General features: G+C 45.9%; 1 long non-coding RNA gene across 1 annotated transcript in view; it reads left to right on the top strand.

The window, feature by feature from the left end:
- LOC142803081 (uncharacterized) overlaps nucleotides 1-5,381 on the top strand; it is a 151,973-nt gene extending 146,592 nt beyond the window's left edge. Inside the window, exons 3-4 of the long non-coding RNA XR_012893997.1 lie at nucleotides 2,499-2,559; nucleotides 5,247-5,381. This is a non-coding gene — a long non-coding RNA (uncharacterized LOC142803081). The remainder of the gene's footprint in view (nucleotides 1-2,498; nucleotides 2,560-5,246) is intronic.
- The last annotated feature ends 10,345 nt before the right edge of the window (nucleotides 5,382-15,726 follow it).

A 15,726-nucleotide genomic window follows, 5' to 3' on the forward strand; every position in this document is an offset into this window, starting at 1 on the left:
GCGGGAAATCGGAGGGGGAGGAGTACTAGAATCGTGCTTACCACGCACACATGAGACCAGCCTTCAGGGGGGCCCATCCATCGCAGCATCGCGGGGACGTCGGTCGTGGTCGCCAGAAAAAGGCCTTCGTCGCTGCTTTGCAATGCAGAATGCCTTTCGACCGGACCATGGGAAAGTATTTCCCGTCACCCGCCTTCTTTCGTTTCACAAAGAATGAAGAATAGGAGGAATGAAAATTCCTTACTAAAAGATTACATAGAAAAAGATAAATCAAATTGGAATCCTATATTGCTTACGAAATCACGCAACAAATGTGGTCGGACGGAAACACAGACGGGAGAAAGAAAAGCGATGAAACGACAGGAAGTGGAGCCTTACAGAAATTGTTTCCGGGGCCGAACGATGCAGTGCCCCTGGCGGCTGCAGTGGGTAGGAAGATGCCAGGATTCCTTAACGACGGTGGTGTCGAGAGAACAATCGCCTCAGGTCTATGTGCCCGGAATGAAGAGTGAAGAGGTTGACAAGCAGTTTCCAGTGAAAGAAATCAGGCCCAACCCACAAGGCCACTTGAACTCTGAGTTTCAGGGCTAAGAGAATCTTGTCCGTCTCCGAAATTTTGTTGCGTTGCCACGCCAGCAGTTTAAATTGCGAAGTGTGGCCGCGCCTGCGTTTACTGAGGCTTTACATGGAAATTTAATTTGGAACTGTGAGTTGAAACATCACCATGCTTGCTTTAAAGAGGAGTAATGAGAAAGCTTGCAAAACTAAATCAGGCCGATGTACGACTCCACGTCGGGAGAATTTGGCTTTATTTATTTATTTATTTACTTAATAATTGATTAGTTGGCGTATTAGTAAGTTGTATACAGTCGTTTACGTCCCATAAAGCTGATGAGAAACGAATAAATTAGTAGGAGGCGTTCACTTTTTGCTCTTTGCAAATGCGAATCGTATTTTAAAGATATCACAGCGAAATGTGAACCATAAAATAAAGCTCGGGGAGCATACGACGGGAGCAGTGTAGGCGTACCAAAAGAGGTGTTTTTGCTTTCGAGACACACTAGTTATCAGTAGTTTTTGTTAAAAGAGTGCGTATGAAACACAAACCCATTTCGTACACTGAGAAATGCCATAAATTCGAAACAAGTAACTGTTCCCAAAAGTTTTCCCGTGCAACTTGTTTCTATTTGATGATATCTTCATTTTAGGCTCAAAGGAGTGTGCCTATACAATAAACGTACACAAATGCCCACAAAAACTATATATAGTTATGCAAGTGCCTGTTATACAATTGTTAGACATTTCGATAACGCGTGAGGCAAGTGCATCGCTACATTAATAGATGATTTTATTTATTGACAATGCCGTGAACAAAAAGAACAAAGAAAGATAATATTATTTGTGTTAAGTGATTTTGAGCAATTTTAAAAAGCGGCTAAAATGGTTAAATATGCTTATTTTAGTTTTTTTTTGTTTGCAGTTTTCGCGGTTGTAAAAAGTATGGAAGCTAGAAACTCAATTATCAAATGCCGGCTGAACACTGCCGTTACGTGAGTGGTAAACATTGCAATAAATGTTTGTGCGATACTTTTTTTTGCGTTTTTGTGCAACTTATGGTATTCTGCGTAGCTTCTTCGTAGGTTCTTCACAACGTTTACGCAAGTGTCCAATTAACCGGAGTCACATGCTCAGAAGTTATTTAAAGAACTTACGCAATGAGCCATAAACAAGAAGTAAAAGGTGAAAGAAGATCAGCTAGGTGAATATTCGTGTTAACGGGGCTGTTATGAATATTTCTTACAAAAGAACCTGGCCGAAATCAATTTCTCAGTGTGTACAAGAACTTCGAACGCTCATTTGTTACGAGAGAGCCCTGGGAAACAATCATCGCATGTGAACTTTTTGAAGCCATTGTGTTGATAATGAGCTCGTTATCTTATCTTCGTCGTAGCACTGCGGCTGCATAAGGTGCGGAAAACAGACCTAGAATATTCAAGTTTTATTTCATGTAACAAATAAATGACAGTAGCTTTATGCAGTTTCTTACAAAAAGTCTGTGGTGCGTATCTTACTGAGACGTTAACGGCGACCGTGTTCATTTAGGTATAGCTTCGGCTGCATGAGAAATGTACCACATATTCACCAAACGGTGAAAGTTGTAACTTATGCATAATTTTGTTGGGGCAGTCTTTGAACTAGCATACTGAACTTATTATTTTCCCCAAATTTAGCAGCTATTACGTGAACAATGAAGGGCTGTTGAATAAAGATGAAGCATTTTTTAACTTGAGATCTCTATCTGCCTTGTCCTTGTCTTTATTTCTACGTGATACTTTGATATTTATCTTTTTCCTGAACGTGGTGTGTGTTATGATGGCAAAGAAAATATGTTAGCCATGCTGCTATTTCGTTACTTAGTCTTTTTGTTTATTGATTGAGCAATGAACACTTGTTCTTGGTATAGCCAGCTTTGACCTCCAGCTTTCTCAATTTTGCAGCTAACTGTGAAGACATTAAGAAAGAGAGGGAAAAAGGCCCCTTTGCTCATGAAGTTTGTAGGTAAGTTTTTGTGATTAAACTAAATCACCGCGTCACTGTATTTCTATTTTTTTAATTCTAAAATGATGGCAACAAGTGCTGGTTGACGGGACGCCTGAAACCTTAAAAATGCTTCTGTGCCCAACCACATCAAATCAACCGTGTTCCATCACAGTCGCCTCCTTTGAATTTGTGTGCAACCGAGTCATCATTCTGTTGAGGCATACGTTCCTTTCAGAACTACAAAAAAAAAAGAAGACGTGCGTGACGACTTCTCAAAGCGGCCCCTTTGAAAAGGTGATTTCTGCCAAGCGCGAATGACGCATGCGGGCAAGAATGCAGTCAAGGCTTTATGCCTTCCCAATCTCGAAGGATCTAAAGAAAGAGTGATCAAGACTGCACTCACCTTTCATTACGGTCGCATCTGCATTTTCTTTTTGTGCCTCAATCCCGACGCCTTTAGAGACGATACACAGTACGTTGAGTTCTTTTCAAGGCAAGCTGCCACCATCATTATAACGGCTGTGATACACAATCAAGCCGAGTTTAAAAGCAGGCACGGAGAACTAGCATTCCAACATCGTACAAGCTGGTTTGAAAGGAAAAAAAATCCAGCAATAAAAAAGGGGCGGGAAAAAAAAGAAACAGGGCTTCATTGTTGTTGGTTGGTTATGTATAGGAAGTAACCTCTTTTTTTGGCAAGTGATCGCAGAGCAACATCGCAGAGTCTGAAGGCAACAGGATCATGGAGGCTCTCTAATCTTTCCGACCTCGAGGGATCCTGTTGATGTTCCTGCGGCTGTTTGTCTAAATACGAAGGCGTTGCCAGGCTAAGGCACTCGGCTGCCGTGAACGTCTCGCGCAAAAGAAGTGGACGAGATTGGAATACGAGGAACACCTCGGACAGTGGCTCACCAAGAGTTGCGAGAGGAAGAGTGGACAGTGGCCGACTCTCCCGGTCATTTCTCTTCTCACTGGACTATCCACGTCGACAGCGTAGAATGCCGCAGGCCTTGTTTAGCAACGATCCGATCGAATTCAATTGCCACCGTTACTCTCTTTCTTTACTCTGTTACGGCGGCTTCGTGTTGGAGCCATTGGCCATGTTGCACACTGGGTTGGCGCGCGCTTATCGCGTGGCTGTCTCCTATACCTTATAGGCGCGTGGTGTCGGGAGGCACGACATGAGTCCTCTTGGTGTTCATGATGCAAGGAACATATATAAGGAAAGGGAATGGGGAGAATAGAGCGACACACAAAAACAACCTCGCTATCGGCGGGGGAAGCCAACGAGGCGCGTAGGATCAATCGAAAGGAATCTCGGGATTTGTTTGCTGAGATGGCGCTGCTATTCTGGGAAGACGCAGAAGTGTTACTTTTGTGAGAGTAATTTCCTTTCAGTATCTTCATTGCAGCAGGATTATAACAGTGTGTCTAACAATACCAGCAAAAAAATAAAGAACGGAAAATTCTGATTGATTGATTTGTGGGGTTTAACGTCCCAAAACCACCATTAGATTATGAGAGACGCCGTAGTGGAGGGCTCCGGAACTTCTGACCACCTGGGGTTCTTTAACGTGCACCCAAATCTGAGTACACGGGCCTACAACATAGCGGAAAATTCTTGAATCTACACAAAATTTTTTGATTTCTTCGGTGGTGTTTCACGCTTTGTGTTCGAATGCAGGGTGGATACACCATACCTAATCGTTAAGATAAGTATTATATTATCGCTTGCGGTGTGGTGTAATTGTGGTGTAACTTTTTTATTCAGCGAGACATTATTAAATAACGCTAAAGACATGTAAAGTGTTGTACGCATCGACATATGTTGAAAAGACGCATATGGTTTATGTAACCAGCTGTTTGCACTTGGCCAACGGCGCCAACAGCAGCATGAGTGTTACCAACACCACAAGTAATAGCCTACTATGTAGAGCTTGTCCTTGCGAGGTTATTAGTCCTTGCTTGTGCGACGTAGACCAACTTCAGTTGACGTAGGCTCGACGTTACACCTGTATTATTGGAGTGCATATGTAATCTTTATAAAATTACTTAGCCGTAAGTGCAACCACAATTGACATTTCACAAACGTTATACTCGCGTATAGGGTCTTTTTCCAATGCATTTCCAATGGAGGCGGAAATGTTGTAGGCCCGCGTGCTCAGATTTGGGTGCACGTTAAAGAACCCCAGGTGGTCCAAAATTCCGGAGCCCTCCACTACAGCGTCTCTCAATCATATGGTGGTTTTGAGATGTTAAACCACACGCATCAGGGTCTTTTTCCAAAGCAGGTTCGAGACCTGGCATGGCTCTGTGAATACTTGATTACCACGCACAATGCTTAAGTTGATTGTAGTTGGGACATAGGCTATCCTTTGCATTCGTCGGGTCATGGTAGCTGATATTAGTTTTTCTTAACGACCCCACATTTTAATTACAAATGTATCTTCTCGTCGTTCCTAGATAGATATAAACTGTCAATCAGCTGTGCCGCATACCTCCATAGCGCTTATCACGAGCCATGGTGTATGGATATGGGCCACACGTGCCTAGAGGAAAGGTATACACGACGCATGTGGCGGGATTATCGGGTTATACATGTCATGACTAGCCTGACATATTCTCCAAACCTTTGTACGTTCCCGTGTGAAGGTTTATCGTTCCTCGTGCCGCATTTTTCGTAACCAGGATTGATTCTTCTTCAGGCTCACTCACGTCGGCTCAATTACGTCGCAAGAGCGGAACCACATCAGGAAGATTACAGAGGCGTACGACGAACACTTCAGTGCATGAAATCTGTAAGAAACGCATGGAGAACATAGAGACAAGATGAAGACAATAAATGACCCATGAAGTGAATAGATCCTTGTCTATTTCTTGCTACTTAATGGAGTGAGGAATACATATAGTTCAAGTGAGTCGGTGTGGCAGTGTGACTGACTTGAACGTGTGTCAATACAATTGCACTTTTGGTGCAACCATACAGACGCGCACTTTCAAGAGTGTTTTTGTCGCCACAGTGAAAATCTACGGAAAAGAACAGCAAGCATATCAAACAATTGCAGAACTGTATGTGCACTCGATCGTGTATATGGAACTTCATGAGTACTTTTTATGCTTTCTTTTATACGTGTATGGAACTTGACAGTTCTTGAACAGTTGTTGAAGTTTTCTGGGTGTGACCTGAGGTTTTTATATGTCTTTGAACTTCTTTTGTTTCGCGTATAGAAATTTTGCGTGCCACAGAAGAGGAGCAGCTGGTACCACTAATGTCATCAGCATTGACAACGAAAGTGGACGAAAAGATAACTTGCCACCTACTGGAACCGATCCTCCAACCTTTGAACAACGCGTCTGATGCTCTACCACTGAGATACATTAATTTCTTAATGTTTACGTTACAATTATTTCTAATAACATCGGCTACAGTACCTTGGCATGATTGTTAGTTAACATTATTGCCCCGTCGCGGTGGTCTAGTTGCTGAGGTACTCGGCTGCTGAGACGCAGGTTGCGGGATCGTATCCCGGCTGTGGTAACTGCATTTCCGATGGAGGCGGAAATATTGTAGGCCCATATGCTTAGATTTGGGGGCACGTTAAAGAACCCCAGGTGGTCGAAATTTCCGGAGTCATTCACTACGACGTCTCTCATTTCATTTTATTCATTGCATCTTTAAAGGCCCGAGGGCATTACGTGAGGGGGGGGGGGGCAAGAAATACAGTGTAAGGGTGTACAATTCAATGTGAACAAATTATTATAAACAATACAGTTATAAATACGCATGTGGTAGTTTGATCAAGAATGACAACAAAAACTAATAAAAAATAAACAAAAGAAACGTATGACTGGGCATTAGAGTACAAACAACATGGCAAAAATTATACATACAGTACGCTGGCAGGATATATTTACAGCCATGGGTTATTGGGTGGAATCAAAGTGGTATTCCAATTTGGCGCGGAATGATGTGCGGTCAGGCGTGGCAACTATGGAGTCGGGGAGGCGATTCCAAAGTGTAATCGTTTGGGGAAAAAAAGAGTCATTCATTGCAGATGTACGGCCGTTCATTGGTGCAACGGGGATAGCATGGTTAATGCGAGAAGAAGTTTTGTTAGGGGGCTCTCAAAGTTCATTCCTTGATTTCGGGCAGAAAAATAAACTATGCACGAGGCATAGGCGTGAGATCAGGCGGCGTGACGCGAGAGGTAGTAGTTGGATTGAATGTTTTGTGGCAGTAGCGCTGATTTCTCTGGAGAACTGTGATGTTAGAAAGTGGGCAGAGTGGTTTTAGACTGATTATAGTTCGTTAGCGAGATATGCCTGGGATGGATTCCAAGTGGACTATGCAAATTCGAGTTTTGGGCGTACGTATGTTAAGTATGCTAGTTTTTTAACGTCAGGGGATGCTGATTTTAGATTACGGCGCAGAAATCCAAGCATGCGCAGAGCGTCTCTGCAGATGGACTGCATATGCGGCGCAAATGAAAGAGTTGAGTACATGTGCACACAGAGATACCTGTGCGACGAAACGTAGTAATATCTGTAATCATATGGTGGCTTTGGACGTTATCTTCACATATCAAATCAATTATCATCAGTCATTTCACAATATTATTGTGTCCAACAAAGAAAACGTGCCTTAATATTTGCACTTGTTTGTTCCAGGACTACTTACGTAATACCAGCCCTGCGCATGCGCAAGGCATGAATTACGTAACTAGTCGTTGTATTCTAGAACAATAAGAACGAATATACGTATTCACTTTTGTTATTCTAGACGGTGTTTTTGAAATGCAATGCACCGTTGTCGGTCTTCTCATTTCTCATTTCATCAAGTAGCTTGCTTTGTGTAAAAAGGATGCGCATACGCGCTGGCATCTTGCCCTTGTATATATGCAATTATTTTGACTACGGCATCTTTGGTTGTCCTATTTCTCTTTATTTTTTCTATCTTATTAATGGTTTGGTTGAAAAATCCAGGTGCGATGACAATATTGTCACATGGCCAAGACCCTCACGAAAGCAGCAGACTATATGTGCAGATGAAACTGTTTGACTGAACCAACGCCTCCTTTATTTATTTGAATGCTAGTGCAAACGCACGTTCATAACGGGAACCATCGGTCCGCCTTAGTTCAGGGAGTGGTCGTGATATGACGCTACATGAGAGGTAGCGCTTCTTACAACCACACGTGCTTCCACGCGTTTTCCCCCGGAGATGCGATAGACGTGTTCTCATACGTCTGACACATTTGTCGCTTCGGGCTCCTTCTTTGTAGCTCGGAGCAACGCCGCCGCCACATCACAGCGCCTGCTGTAGCGTTGCAGTGGCTTCCCCATCGGCTGCCCGCATAACGCTACGAATGGCGACACGCTATCTCAAAACATCGTATCTTACACAGAGCCAGCGTGATCACCAATAGTGGGAACACAAGGAGTGCAAGACGCCTCCCCACGAATCTGTAGTACACAGCTAAACAAAAGAATGGCTTCATATGATTTCCGTCGTGAGGCACTTATTGAGGGGCTTTCTTTTCCATGACTGCAAAGCACACGTGAAGGCAAGGCGATGGACAGAGCAAGAAAAGACCAGAGGAAGGGTTGGTGAACGGCTGGACCAGGCGCAACTGGCCGATGCCACCTAGATAATTTCAGGCCTGCTCACTGATTCTCGAGCGGGCTTTGACGTCACTCCGTTAACACTGGTGTGTTTCCCTGCACACTCGACAGACGTGGATTTTCAAGCCTGACGAACATTTTCGTGGCGTGTTGGTGTGCTTGTTGGCGACTCGAGAAGACCGTGCAGTGTGGATATGCAATGCGCTTTTTGCACAGGATAATGGCAGTACGCTAGGCTGTAAAACTGAATGGTTGGGCGATGCTGCGTGGTGAATCATCGCGTAAAAGAGACAGATGCTGCGAGCGTTCTCGTTTAATTTATAAGAACAACTAAAGAACGGAATGAGAGTGTGTCGTCCGTCAAGTTGACGTCGACATCTGTTTTCTTCGTGACCTGAAGGTACGTGTCCCTGTCCTACATATTTCTTTTCTAAATGAAGGGGTCATGTGTGCTTCTCACTTGTTAGCATAAGCCCTGGCATTAAAAAAATAAATGGGCGTGTCAGTAAGTTTTCAGAACAGTTTTTTTCTTCAGGGCCAGCAAACATTTTGATATTGGTGATTAGCGCAGCGGACCTCTGTTTACTTGGCTGAGAAAAATGAACGAATGCTGTTGCATCGCTTAGGATATCGGTTTTGTGCCTAGTATTTTATTGCTGGTGCTCCAACCACTCTATTGCGGTTTTACAATGTTGCTCCAGTCTTGCTAGCACCTTAGCCGAATATATTTCCTTGAAATTTAAATGCGTGTAGGCACTCACGGTAAAGCGCCCTTCTTAATAAATTTTCAGGTGTGTGAGCTCTACTTCAAGCTAGAATATTTAAGAACCACCACCAAATATACGGATCTAATTGAGAAGCCGCGGTGAAGTTGTGCAGTAGAAGGAAGGAAGGAAGCAACAAAAAGGGAGAAGGCAGGGAGGTTAACCAGAAAGACATCCGGTTGGCTACCCTACACTGGGGGATAAAGGAAGGGGACAAGAAAGACGAGAAAGAGGGAAGAGAGGGAAAAAAGGGGGTGGGGGAGAGACTGACAGTAATTTCACTGCAGCGTGTAGAAATCTACCGCATGTCAGAGGCGTTCACACAAGCCTGTCTTTCTCAGGAAACGCAGCAGGGCTTTCACTGCCTTGTGGGCTGTCGAGGCATGTGTACGTTGCTGTAATAGCACCTGCACAGAAAGAGGCCGATCATCCAGTCGCCGCATTGCGTTGGCAAGTACTTGTCTCTCTGAGGCAAATCGAGGACAATGACACAGCAGGTGTTCGATATTTTCGTCGGTGCCGCAAACATCGCACGCCGCACTGTCAGTAATTCTGATTAACGTGGTATATGCTTTCGTGAAAGCAACTCCCAGCCAAAGGCGATAGAGAAGCGAAGCTTCACGTCGATGTAGGCCGGGTGGAGGCCGGAGTTGTAGTGATGGGTCGAGCTCGTGCAGTCGTGTACGTCGTATGCTTGGTGTGTTCCACTCGGTCAGTGTGAGACTGCGGGCCAGTTGACGAATCTGCCTCGCTGCATCCGCTCTTGAAAGCGGTATCGAAACACTGTTCCCTTCTTTATGTTACGTGCGAGCAGCATGATCTGCAGAATCATTGCCGCCTATACCACTATGCCCAGGTAACCACTGAAAGACGATGTCATGGCCTTTTTGTATTAACAGGTGGTGTAGTTTCACGGTTTGGTAGGTCAACTGGTCGTGGCATCCGCGTCGGAGAACTGATATCAGGCACTGTAACGCTGGTTTTGAGTCAGAAAACGCAGCCCATTTACCTGGTCTTTCTTCTGAATTGATGTGTTCCAGTGCGTTGCGCAGAGCCTCGAGTTCTGCCGTCGTCGAACTCGTCACATGTGAAGTCTTAAAACACCGAGTTATCCCTTGTGATGGTATAATCACTGCTCCACCTGAACTAGACGGCGTAGTAGAGCCATCCGTGTAAATGTGCACGTGGTTACTGTAGTTTTCTTCCAGTAGGGATAGACTCAGTTGTTTCAGGGCATGTGTCGGTAAGTCCGATTTTCTCCTCATTCCTGGAATCATTAAGTGAACTCGCGGCCGGCTCAAGCTCCAAGGAGGAAGCAGTGGCTTTGATGCAGGTGCGTATGTCTCAGCAAACGATGAACTATGCTTGGAGACAATAGTGCCGTATGTCGTGCGGGGCCTTTCAGCAGCTAGACTCGCCAGGTGGTGAGAAGGGGTCCTGGCATAATGCCTGAGGTGCATGCGCATTGTCTCGGTAATAATATGCGTATTTATCGAGTGATCTTGAGCGATGGCAATGGTTTCAGCCGTTGAAGCACTGCGGGGTATTCCAAGGCATATCCTAAGTGCTTGGGCTTGAATGCTCTGAATTGCACGCAGGTTGGTCTTGCCGGTGTTAGACATTGCAGGTAAGCTGTACCGTAAGAATCCGATAAACAGCACCCTGTACAGTTGTAGCATGGATGATATGGGCACTCCCCAATTTTTTCCTGCAAGGAATTTGAGCATGTGGCATGTTGCGACCAGCCGCTTCTTCACATAGTTCACGTGTGGAGTCCACGACAGGTTTCTATCTATTATGACTCCCAAGAACCTGTGGCTTCTGCTGAACGATATGTATTCTTCATTAATCGATATACTGTAAGCAGACATTGGTTTCCGCGTGAACGCTACCACTGTACACTTTCCGCAGGACACCTCGAGGCCTTGTTTACGAAGATAGCATGACGCCGTTGTAGCAGCCTTCTGAAGGCGGGCGCGAAGCTGAGGCCTTGTCACACCTGATGTCCAAATGCAGATGTCATCAGCATAGACAGAAAGTTCTACAGTGCTAGGTAGCTGCTCGACTAGACCAATGAGAGTTAGGTTGAAAAGGGTAGGGCTTAGCACTCCTCCCTGAGGAACTCCTCGGCCGCTGTAATAATCAGGTGTTGGGCCATTCGCTGTCATCACGTAAAATGATCTCAGCTGTAAGTAGCTGTACACCCACATATATATCTTGCCACCAAGACCTACTGTTTCCAAAGCACTAAGGATGGCTTCATGGGTGACATTGTCGTAAGCCCCCTTAACGTCTAGAAACAGGGCGGCGCACAGTCTCTTACAGGCTTTCTGGTGTTGAACATATGTCACCAGATCAACAACGTTGTCGATTGATGAATGGCCGCGCCTGAATCCGGTCATTGATACTGGATAGATTTCGTAGTGCTCTAAATACCACTCCATTCGTGTTAGAATCATTCGTTCCATCGTTTTTCCCACACAACTGGCAAGTGCGATAGGACGGTATGAGGCAATATCCAAAGGAGATTTACCAGCCTTTAGAAGTGGAATGAGGCGACTTGACTTCCATGCCTGAGGAACAGTACCAGTCTGCCAGGAGTCATTGTATAGGCGTAAGAGTGCCTTCCGAGCTTCGTCTCCAAGATTACAAAGGGCACGATAGGTAATGCCGTCAGGACCGGGTGCTGAAGAACGTCTGCACAGAGCCAGTGCCACCTCTAGCTCATCCATAGAAAACTGGCATTCCATACGGGGATCACGTGAGGGTGGTGGGTTGTCAAAAGTTCCCGTTCTTGATACTGTGAAATTGGAATCACCGGCAATTCTTCTACAGAAAGATTCTGCGACGTCAATCTCTCTGCATCGAAGGTGAAGTGCCAGAGATGTAAACGGGTGTCGCTGACCCAAGGTTGTGCTAAGACCCCGGACAGTTCGCCATATCAGTGATAGGGGCTTTCGTGGATCCAACGACTCGCAAAAGGATGTCCAACGTCGCCTAGCCAGTTTATCCATGTGCCGCTGCATTTTCTTTTGAATGCGTCTAGCCAGCCTCAAATCATCCATGCACTTTGTCCGTCGGTACCTTCGTTCTGCACGACGGCGTATTGCGCGAAGTTTCTCAAGCTCGATGTCGAAATCGGTGCGCTTGTGACTAGTCAAATGTGTATGCGTGGTATTCTGCAGGACATCCTTTATCGAGTCCTCTAGGTTATATGATGAGCCGTCGGTACAGCAGTCTTCCATTAACATTTTGAATTTCGGCCAATCGGTGTACTTGAGGCCTCTTGAGGACTTGGAGCTGGTGAAACCTTCTATACACAGGTAAGTTGGTATATGGTCGCTGCCCCGCGTTTCCAGATCCGAAAACCAGTGCACTTTCCTGATAAGTGAGCGAGAAACCAATGTAAGGTCCAGGCAGCTGCTATAGGCTGATCCGCGTAAATATGTAGGGCTTCCATCGTTACAAACGCAGAGTTCGTACTCCGAGGCTAAGGACACCAATTTTCTTCCTCTAGAGTTGTCCCTGGAGCTTCCCCATAGGAAATGGTGGGCATTGAAGTCGCCAGTGATCACCCATGGCCTTGGAGTCGATGTCAGAATACCGCGTAAGCGCTCGCAGTCAAGGCGGCTTGATGGAGATAAGTAAGCTCCGATAATCGTGAAAGCAACCTTATCCTTCTTCACAGTAAGGCACACATACTGATTACCTTCATCAGGCGAGACTCTGTGGTGAACGTAAGTGAGGTCATGGCGCATGAATACAATAACTTTGCTGCAGTCTCTGTGAGTGGAGGACATAAAGCACTCATATCCTGACAGCTTGATTGAAGCACATAGGTTGGGTTCACAAATCACAATAATGGGGAAGCGGTTCACAAATACAAATTGTCTAAAGTCAGACATGCGCGACTTCAGTCCTCTGGCGTTCCACTGAAAGACAGATGCATTCTTGACTTCCGCTCGAAACGACGGTGCCTCGCTGGCCATGGTTCTACCTTAGAGCTGCAAGCACCGGACTCAGGGTGTCCAGCACATGCAGTGCGGTCTGCGCAGCAGAAGTCTTCATATTACTCAGTAGGACACGCATGGTACTCATCAGCGATTGCAGCAAGCTTATCACTTGATCTTCATTCATCGCATCACTGGTTTGAGGGGTCGTCGAGGGCGGCGGGATTTGATGCAGCTCCGAAGTAGGTTGACGTCGTGGAAGAGAGGGCCACTGTTCGGAAGGCGCGACTGCGGTCCCTTTCTTCTGTTTGGCAGTATCCGTCTTCAGTGAGCTTGGTGTTCGTGAGTCAGCCTCTTTGATAGAGGATGACATCTCTCTATCGGTAGAGGCGTTTTTCCGTGATGGTCTTCGCCCACGACGCCGTCGTCGGCGTAGTGTAGCGGCAGCTTCCTTGTGTGTTGAATTGTCACGCACCATACGCCTGAGTACCGCGTGCTCGTTTCGCACCCGCGGGCAATCTTTGGATGAGGCCTCATGAGCGCCGTGGCAGTTTGGACATCGTAATATGGTGGCACTGCAGGCGTCTTTTGAGTGAGACTCAGCGCACCGCGGACACACAAGTTTGTTCTCACAGACACCTTTTACGTGTCCCATCTTGAAGCACTTGTAGCATTGCAGTGGCTTCGGTATGTAAGGACGCACTGAGTGGCGAACATGGCCAACTTTGACATACGAGGGAAGGCTGTCTCCCTCGAACACAAGCCTCAAGCAGCGTGAGTTGCCGAGTCTGGTAATGTGCGTAATGCGGGTGCCTTCAGTCGCTGGCTTTATTAGTATTGGCAGGTCATTAGCTGAGATGGAAAGATCCACATCATAAATGACGCCAACAGTGCCATTACAACCTGTAGCGACCATTGGCCGAACTTTCACGTTGCCGATTTCTGTTATGTGCCGAAGGCTTTGCAGTGCGCTACGGTTCATAACGTCTACAGCAAGGACATTCTTTCGTGCATTGATCCTCACGTCTTTGATCTCATTCGGCGCGGTTTCCTCGAGAAGCACAGAAAGAACTTGCCTGTTGAGGAGTCGCAAGTTAGATTCAGGTTCTTCGGGCATAAACAGCATGGTGTGCGGCCACCGCTGTGGTGCAGTCTTAACGGTGGAAACACTTGCCGACGATGCCGTTCGCAGCAGTCTTCGTTTTGTAGATCGATTCATGACGACCGTGAAGTCATCATCCGATGACTCAAAGCCATCCGAATACAAATCGGTTGCCTCACTGTCGGTGTCGCTGGACGCGTTGCTACGCTTCCTGGATGACGAAGTCCGGCGCGACGGTTGCACGCCTGGAACATTCTCAGGTGTGTCCTGAAGCATCACCGTAAAGGAGGGAGCGGCAGCTCCCAGGATTTCGAGGAAAACAAATTGAAAACACTGAGACACGGGCACAAGCGTTCTGTGAGAGAATCACTTCCTTGTGCAGTAGAAGCGCTCATGAGGCTACATGGTCTGATCTAGACGCAGTCCTAACATTTGTCTTAGGCCCTAAGTTATACGAGCGACTACGCACCACTACGACAGAGGTCAGAGCAAAAGAAGAAACGCTGCATTCTCTTTGTGTCTCTCACGAGTCATTTTTGTGAAACGAGAGATTTTCTCTTGCATTAGTCGTCACCCTGATATTCCGCTGAATAACATACTTCAGGTACACTCACTCTTCAATAACTACGTGTCTATGAAGGCAGATGTTCGAAAGTGTATTAATAAAACGGACTCCGCACCAATAAGAAAAAAATGCACGCGAATTCTTCGTCACCGTCTTTCCCGCAGGAAGACGAGCCGCCCTTTTCGTGTCCGACGCGCGTGTCCTCTGCGGTTGATGTGATCGTAAGAGCAGTGGAGTAAGAAGTGAATTCACGGAGCAGGCCTATCCTACTCCTGCTGCTGCAGCTTCTCCTACACACATTGCAGAAGAGACTCGCTTCTTTTTGGCTCCCTCATTTCCTCCTGTCTGTATGCCAATGTCTCGCATTATGGCGTCGATGCTGCATCGTGAGTTCGCTACGCTGATGACGTCTTCTTTATTTGTTAGAAAAATTTGTTTTTCGAATATTTTTTATCTCATATTCGTAAGCGCTCGACGAGCACGGAACAAGAAGGAAAAATGACTACGCGCTAAGCTTGCGTGTGCATCTGTCGCGAGGAGCTGTATCACTCAAAACGACCGAGCGCCTACGTAAGGTTCTTCGAAATGCGAAACACTAAGAAGTGTGCTCACAGTAGTAGCTGCCACTGGGGAGAAGAGCTCAGCTCCAGTTTCAAGTCGGGAGCGCAAAGCGATGTCGCTGGTATACGATAAGAAGAATTTTAAGCATACGACGCGGAGATTTCACACAAAATAAAGCACATGTCGAGTGCATTTGCTTGTTGAATTCATTGCTGGTGGTATCTATATACGTTTATTTTGTGTGGCGTACAACGTTCCTTGTCTGTGCTATTCGTGTAACTGATAGAACGCGAGAAACGACCTCACTGTTGTTACATGCGAAAAGGAGGAATTGATGTGTGAGCAATCTTACTTTTCCAGTGTAGAACGTTGGGTCGTTAAATTCAGTTATGTGCGCAAAAAAAGATGTTAGATTTCGTATATGGGAAACTTGCTTCGAAGTCAGAGGAAGCGCCGGAAGTATTTAGTTGAATTTGCAGAAAAGAAAGCTACAATTCATTCGCCTTATTTCGCAACCTGTGAAACCTTTACAGTAAAGCATAGAAAAGAAGAAACGTGCTCGTATACTTTTGGAAATCAAGGCGTTGGTTGTTCGCTGAAAAAAGGAAATAGCAGTGACTT

This window comes from Rhipicephalus microplus, chromosome 3 (assembly GCF_043290135.1).
Source record: "Rhipicephalus microplus isolate Deutch F79 chromosome 3, USDA_Rmic, whole genome shotgun sequence".
NCBI classification, from domain to species: Eukaryota; Metazoa; Arthropoda; class Arachnida; order Ixodida; family Ixodidae; genus Rhipicephalus; species Rhipicephalus microplus.